At 33.6% G+C, this 8,659-nt stretch overlaps 1 pseudogene; it reads left to right on the top strand.

Annotated features, from left to right (window-relative positions):
- Nucleotides 1-6,811: 6,811 nt before the first annotated feature.
- Nucleotides 6,812-8,656, top strand: LOC145576721 (pentatricopeptide repeat-containing protein At1g08070, chloroplastic pseudogene; annotated as a pseudogene).
- The last annotated feature ends 3 nt before the right edge of the window (nt 8,657-8,659 follow it).

Below are 8,659 nucleotides of genomic sequence, written 5' to 3'. Positions count from 1 at the left end.
TTTTTTATTGATTAAAATATCTTTACTAAACTGAAATTAGATTTACTAAATTCATTTTTACAAAACTAGAATTATTTTACAGAATATTATTTTATTAATTTGAATAGAACATGGCCTCAGTGGTGGTTCAAGGATTTTTTTTTTTTTTTTAAAGAAGCAATAATTGTAGGCTTGTAGCGAATTAAAAGACACTAGAAACTAATTTAAAATATAAAAAAATATTTACTAAAAAATATCTACAAAGTAATAAAATCCTGAAATTAATATATCCATAATATAATAAGTGCGAAGTACAATACAACTTTTATCTTGTCCTCAATAAAATAAAATAAAAAAAGCTTTTATCTTCCAAAAAAAAAAAAATTACTCACCAAAAGCTACAAATTAAAGTTTATTTTTTCTTGATAACATTCAATAGCATTCCAAAAGTGCAATCGATCTACCATTTATTTGTATTAAAAAATCAATTAATTAGCCTCTTGCACATGTAATTAGCCTTAGTAGAGGATTCCATCTATAACCCAATGTTGTGCTTCAAAAATGACCAATTAATGGGAGTATTTACCAAATTTTTTTCTTGGCTTCCATTGATAGTTCCTGTATATCCATTAAAATTAAAAAAAATCAATTAATTGGAATATTTAGAGATAGATAATTCTACTATTGAAATAGGCTACCCATCTTTTATAGGTAGGCTCTCGAATATAAATAATTAAAGAAAAAAAATTGTAAATAAGCAACTTCTTATAGCAAGATCGGAGTTGTATAAAATACCATGTTATTGGGTGACAACTTATATTAAATTAATTCTTAATATTTATAATTTTAACTATATATTATTGTAAGATTAAGAATTTTTAAGATTGCAAAAGTTATTGTCATTCCAAAAAAACCTTAAAAAAGTCGAAACCTTATGTATGTTACATGCAACATGCAATATATTATAAATAATCTCATAATTTAAAAAAAACAAAAAAAAAAAAAGATAATGAAATTGGAAAAAAAATATCAAGCATGCCATGGAGAATAGAAAACAATTAAACTAACCCGACATTAACATATCGAAACTTGCATGGAACATAATGAGAACCGATAGCAACTTTTTCACACGTAATGTTGAAACGGTGTTTAACGGACCATATAAAGCTAAGATAATTACTAAGCTTCCCTCTTAGGGTAATATCAAGCTTGATATCCTCCTTTTTTAGGTTAGACCTAGTTATTTGTACATCCTTAAATTCTACATTCATCTTAGGCAAATTATGTACACTTCTTCCTCCTTGTTTGTGATGTTGTATTTGATTAGTTCCATTCACATCGACACCTCCCTCAAACCACTCGGTTTGCATAGCCACATTCCAAAACTCTAAGCCTACGAACTTGTTTTCGTTGTCTGATTCGAACAAAACATCCATGTTTGCTGTTAAATTAGGAGGGTTTTGAGTTGCTAATATTTCAAAATTTGGGACTTGGATCTCCTTAATACGTATTTGAGGCTTATCTGACATTCTAAACATGATAATCACTACCAAAAATAGGATGAAGATGATGGCTAAGATGACCGAAATAAGTGAGCCGATACATACAAGCACAAACATCAAGCCAGAGGGTGAGCCTCCATTTTCATTCCTAGCCCCCATTTTGATGAAAAATGGAGTAGATTTTTTCTACAATTCTTTGAGTTTTTATTAACTATATTATTAATTAATATAGAGGTTATATATAATTATAATTTTAATAGCATTTAGGAGAACTATTGTTCCTTAAATTTATGTGGAGAATTGAGGTTTGTATTGAGCTAAAGCCTATAAATAGAGCTTTTAACTCAACATGAGGACATGGACAATTTATAGGATTCTCCGTGTTTATTCTAAGCTTCCGAATATATAGGAAATGTTTTGTAAGAATGATTGAGGAAATCTAGAGAAACCATTAATTGTTTATTTTTTAAAAAAAAAAAAAATATTGCACGCATGTACATGTTCAATATGTAATTATTATTAACAATCACTTGATTGATAGGATTGGCATAATTAACTTTCTACCACCTGAATCTAGGAAAAATTGTCAAGCAGCTTTTCTATGGACAAAAGTTGTAAGAAATTATTTTTCGTATAAGGAAAAAAAAAAAAACCATTTTTGAGTATGATATCATTTTCAAATGTAGAAATAAATTGAGTGAGCTTAATATGAGATATGTACTTGTAGATTAGTTTTGAAAATTTTTTTTTTTATACATATAGGTATTAGTATAAATATGTACCGTGTAAATTTTAAAATTGGGATGATCAATTACTTCACACCTAGTATATTACCAAAAACTTTCAATTATTGAAATGCAAAAATAATTATTGAGCTTTCTTGTCCCAAATTATATATTATAAACACAACGAAAAATTGTCAAGAATAATACGACCTTTCACCGGTCTTCTAAAAATAAAACGACCTTTTGATTATTCCGGAATAAAACGGCCTTTGACATGCATCTACTCAAAATAAAATAAAAATCGTTAACCTAGACACGCGTTACATTGTGACTCGTTAGGATTTTTTTTTTTAAAAAAATTAATAAAATTAATCCAAGAATTAATTTTCTTACAAAAATTAAATCTTAAAAAAATATTCCCCCTAGCCCCGCCGTTGCATCGTCGCCTGTCCCCACCCTTTTCCCAACTGCACCGACCACGCCTTCCTCTGTGTTGACTCGGCCGCCCTCCACGCCTTTGGTCACAAAAACTCCCCTTTCTTAGAAAAATTAAATCTTAAAAAATATCCCCTCCCCAGCCCTGCCGTTGCACCGTCCCCTGACCCACCCTTTCCCAACTGCACCGACCACGCCTTCCTCTGTGTTGACTATGCCACCCTGCACGCCTTTGGTCGCAGAAACTCCCCTTACCCCTGAACCCATCATTACCCTTCTTCTCCAAGACTCCATTCTTAACTCTTTTAGATATAGAATCGAGGTTCGGTGGAGTTGTGGCGAAGAGGGTCACGAATGGAGTTTTGGGTCAATGCGTCGATTTGGTGGTAAAGGTGGGGTATTGGGTGCGCCAGATGGATAACCTAAGGTGGATCGGAGTTTTGGGATTTGTTTGTCGGGAGTGCGTGCATTGGTTTATAAGAGGGTGCGTTGCAGCGTTAGGTTGGTGTATGGCGATGATAGTGTAGTTCAGGCGATGACAAGGACGAAAGAGGATAGGTTTTTAGTATGACCGGCATGGGAGGGGGAGGGGGTGGTCTTCAGTCGGGGAGGGAGTCTAGGTGGGGGGCTACCGCCTACCGGGGAGGGTGGTTGGAACGGTGGGGGAAGAGGGGATTTTACAAAAAAAAAAAATTTAAATAAATTCAATTATTAAAATTTAATTATTAAAAATTTAAAAACCCAACCAATCACAATAGGACACGTGGCTAATTTAACTTATTGCTCAAGTTACCAACCAGTTACATTCTATTTTGGGCAGATGCATGTCAAAGGTCGTTTTATTATGAAGTTATTTAAAGATCGTTTTATTTTTAGAACACCGGTGAAATGTTGTACTATATTATTCTTGACAATTTTTCCTAAACACTAAAGTGTGTTTGACAACATCGTTCGGTGAATTAGTTCTCTCTTTCATACACCTTACTTTTCACATTATTTATTTATTTTTTTCATAAATTTTTTACGAATATATATTGGGTATGCATTGCTAAACTAGTTAACTTGTTGGAATCTTAGAAATTTCCCTTTGTAGGAAAGGTTTCTTGCAATCTCCTTTTGCTACTTACCAATAAAAAAAAAACTCTATCAACTACAATATCATGTTTAAATTCTTATCATTAATATATACTATATTGTTTTTCACGAGCACTAACTAGAGATATCTAATGGTCAATGGGGGTAAGCTAGTAGATATTCGCATTTTTCTATACTAGAAAAAGTATTTTGGTACGTATTAAGGTGTCAAAATTCAAGCTTTTAAAGGTCCAGAATGATCAAGTAAGACTTGACTCATTTGTATGGTATTTGTCTACATGAGGTAAGAATTCACTTACTCCCAAGTCCTAATTACTTTACTCGTTCATGAGAAGAATAATTTTAAAAAGAACGAGAAAGGAATATAAACCAGGAAAAAGGGAAATTGGGTGTGTGTGTGGGGGGGGGGGGTGTAAAACCATAATGCGGTGAAACAACTAATGAAGAACGTATATTCGAGCCAACCATCGAAAGTGTGGACAACTCAATAATGAAATCCGTATATCCGAGCTGACCATCGATCGGAAAACCAGTAATATTGGTACACTAAACTAGTGAGCTCAGATCCATGTCCCTTGAATTTTCAAGTTTTTGTAGATAAGTTGAATTTGGATATTTGGAGGGTTGAAGAAGATGACGCAAATTGATTGTCGGTGATAGTTATTGTTAATTTAAATACTGCAATTATTAATTTTTATAGTGTTATTATTTATTTGTATATTGTTATTATTGATTTGTATATTGATTGGTCCTAATTTGTACACATATTATGTGCTTATCTATTTTCAATTTCTTATGGATTTAGAGGTCTAAGGTGTATATTTACATTATTTGCTTAGGTTATGCTCTACTACTCTCTGTTTGTGTGTTTTGATGTATTTCAGGTGATTTAGATGCAAATGGATTATAGTTGGCTATTCTTGAGTATAATAATCATGGACTATAAAGCTATGTTGCTCAAGGATCTCAAATCATGTTTTCGAGAGGAAATAAGGATAGAAAGAAGCAAAGGCGTTGATGAAAGACTTGACGGATATGAGTTTCGTCTACTATTTTGATCATAACTTTTTATATACAAATGATATTGGAGTGATTCAAATTGCATTGAAAATTATACTTTAAGAGCTTTCCAACAATATATTACACGCCTCAAATAAACAAAGATCTGGAGCTCAATTTATGACCGTTTTAAGAAGAGCTACGCGTGCAGCAGCGAGGCACGTACATGCCTCATGCTAACACGTCCGTGCAAGGACGATAAATCATCTTATTATCGGATTATTTTCTTAATTCTATCTTAATTCCTAGATTTATTATAAATACTCCTTGACTTTATTATCCCAAGACCCCATTAGTTTAGAACCCTTGTTTTCTTTGTAGTTTATTTTATTAATTCAAGTATTACATTTTCTTGTTCTCTTTCTTTTATTTTATTTCTTTTATTATGTTAGTGTAGATTATTAATCTAGGGTTAGGTTGAACCCTAACCATGATTGATACTTGAATTATTCTTTTAAATTCTCAATTAATTATTTATATTGTTCATGCTTAATTGATTGTGCTTATGCCAATACTAGATTAGAGATAATTGGTATTGCTATTATTCTATTGTCTTGATCGCAACGGGAGTTGGTTTTTGATGGATTTGAAAAGATCAATTAAGGGTATGAAATTCTCCACGGAAGTAGATAGAATGGATTATTAGGAAGTTAGGGTGCCGAACTTAATGTCTTTAATTTACATGATTCCACGGAAGTAGGTTTGATTGTTAATTAGGAAAGCCATTGACAACTCGGGAGAGATATTTGATATTTTATAGGGCGTACCTTTCCTTGTAGACGTATAATTAATTGATTAGGGTAAGAATTTGTCTTGTATTGATTATGCTAGTGGTGATACTTAATTCTAGATTTTTTATTATTTTTTATTCATGTTTGATATTTTAGTAGTCATAGTTATTTAATCCATCGTTTTATCTCTTATTTAGTTTTGTCATTGGTGAAAGTTGATTGTTAAACAATCTTCTCTATGTGGGATCGACCCTAACTTACCCTACTACATAATTAGGAGGTCTAGTTAGGAATTATTTTTGTAAGGTGTGCGAGTGTGCGACTGCCTGTCATATACAGTTGTTGGAATCTGATTTGAGTTTATATATTTTCGATTTTCTAGAATGTTTGTGGGTTTGCTTTAAATATAATCGTTTAAACAAAATTGTTTTCAGTTTCTAATTATACTATAATATATTATAGCGTAGCTTGACAAAGCTTTTGCGTGAAATTACATTTTTACCCTAAGTATCATCGTTTCTGGTAGCAGGCTATCACGACTCATACATGAGTATACTTGGAAAAAAAACACGCGAGGGTTTGAAGAATTTTCTTGTACATAGTATCTAAAGTACTCCCTCAATCCCTGAAAGAACGACCCATTTGGCTTAATTTTAGTCCAAAAAAAAAAATGACCCATTTGTTTTTTCCAACATCTATTCATTTCTATTCCTTTTAAAAATGCCACCTTGACAATCTTGTGTATTTTAATTATATTAACAATACCTTAATCTTATTGACTAATAAAGCATCACATAAATTAGTTCATTATCACATCATGTTTATTAGGCATAGGATAAAGATAAAAACTTACATCTAGGACTTTATCTCTCTAGATATTAATTGCAAATTATTGCTGATTTGTGTTTTCCTATACATTTGTACTTGTAAATTAAGTTTCTTAACACCTGCTCATTTACGCGCGCAACCGTCCACTATAAAACTTTAAATGAAGCCGGCTAAATTAACTACTACGTACTCCGTATGTTCGGGGACGGAGGAAGTATTATGTATTTGTGTTTCTATCTATCTATTCAAAAAAAAAAAAAATGTTTATATTCCTCGTTTACGCGCGCAACCGTCCACTATAAAACTACAAATGACGGCGGCGTGATCACGGCCACATTCTGACGAAGTTCAGCCGTCATATGCTAAATCCTTTCTAACGGCTACATTTCGCCATTGCCAAATTTCAAAAACCTTCCATTTCCAGTTTCAACCTTGTATAAGCAAAAGTACCTTGAAAATGGAGCGCAGTCTTTTGGCTTTTCTGCGCTCTTCTCATCATATAAACCAGCTTAAGCAAATTCATGCTTTGATTATCACCAGATACCCTTTTCTCTCTCCTAATTTTGCTCATAAATTGCTTAATTTGACCCAGTTGAAGTATGCCCGCAAGGTGTTTGATGAAATGCCTAACCCAGATGAACGTTTGTATAATATGTTCATTTCTGCGTATTCTAGGATTGGTTCATACAAAGAAGCAGTGGGTATGTTTTGTTTGATGCGTCGTAATGATAATAATATTACTAGTTATAGTGTTCCACCTGTTTTGAAGTCGTGTTCGGCTTTCTTGATGGTGGGGTTGGGGAAACAAGTTCATTCTTTGATAATTAGTTTCGGGCTCGAGTCGAATTGTTTTGTTCAAACTGCTTTGATGGATTTGTATGCAAGGTCTGGTGATTTGGTATCTGCTAAAATGGTTTTTGATGGTATTTTAGATAGGGACCCTATTACTTATAATTGTTTGATGTCTGGGTACTCCAAATCTGGTGATGTTTTAGCAGCTCGTAGGTTGTTTGATGAAATGCCTGAGAAAAGTATTGTTTCGTGGAATACGATGATTTCCTGCTATGCTCATAGTGGTGATCATCAGGAAGCTTTGAGAATATTTGAAATGATTCAAGAGGATAATTCTCAAGCTAATGAATTTACTATGGCAACTGTGCTCTCTATCTGTGGTAGCCTGGGAGATCTAGAATTGGGTTTGAGACTCAAGAAGTATGTTGATGATAATAATATGTTTTCTAACATGATAGTGTCGACTGCATTAATGGAGATGTTTGTAAAATGTGGGGCTGTTCCTGAAGCTCGGCAAGTGTTTGATCGCATGAATGAGAGGGATATTATTACGTGGGGTTCTATGATTGCTGGTTATGCCCAAAATGGAAGCGCTATTGAGGCTTTGGAACTGTTCAAATGTATGACAAATGAGAAAATTAAGCCAAATGATGTAACTCTGGTAAGTGTCTTATCAGCTTGTGCTCAACTAGGTTCTGTAGAAACAGGTGAACAGATTAAAAAGTACATAGAAACTGAAGGGTTGGACTCGAACATGTATGTTGCTTCGTCATTGTTGTGTATGTATTCGAGGTGTGGAAGTATAAAGAAGGCTTGGCAAGTCTTCAATCAGATGCCTGAGAAAGATGTTGTATCCTGGAACTCTATGATTACCGGGCTTGCTTTTAATGGTTATGCTAAGGATGCTATTATTCTTTTCGAAAGAATGATAAAAACCAATGTTAGGCCAGATGGTGCTACATTTGGTTCACTACTAACAGCATGCACCCATGCTGGCCTAGTTGACCTGGGTCTTAAACTCTTCCACAGCATGCATTCAGAGTATGATATTGTCCCTGAAGTGGAGCATTATGCATGCATTGTTGACCTATTTTGTAGATGTGGAAGACTTAATGAGGCTTATGAATTCATATGTCAGATGAAGAAGCCAAATGTTGTAATTTGGGGCACGTTACTTAGTGCTTGCAGAATTCATTCTTATACTGAGCTTGCGGAGGTAGCATTGACAAAGTTGGTAGAGTTGGAACCTGAGAATTCAGGCAATTATATCCTTCTTTCAAACATATATGCCCATAAAGGAAGATGGCAAGACAATCTAAGAATAAGAAACATGCTGAGAGAGAAAAAAGTACAGAAAATTGCAGCATATAGTTGGATCGAACTAGAGGATGGGATGCATAGATTTCTAGTTGCTGACTCATTGCACCCTAGATGTAGTGAGATCTATGATGTGGCTGTTGGCTTGGCTATGGTTTCATCGGATGAGACGGAGAATTATTTTGAATATTAGCTT

This window comes from Chenopodium album, chromosome 2 (assembly GCF_948465745.1).
Source record: "Chenopodium album chromosome 2, dcCheAlbu1.1, whole genome shotgun sequence".
Taxonomy (NCBI): Eukaryota; Viridiplantae; Streptophyta; class Magnoliopsida; order Caryophyllales; family Amaranthaceae; genus Chenopodium; species Chenopodium album.
This window is presented reverse-complemented; position numbering and strand designations above follow the sequence as displayed.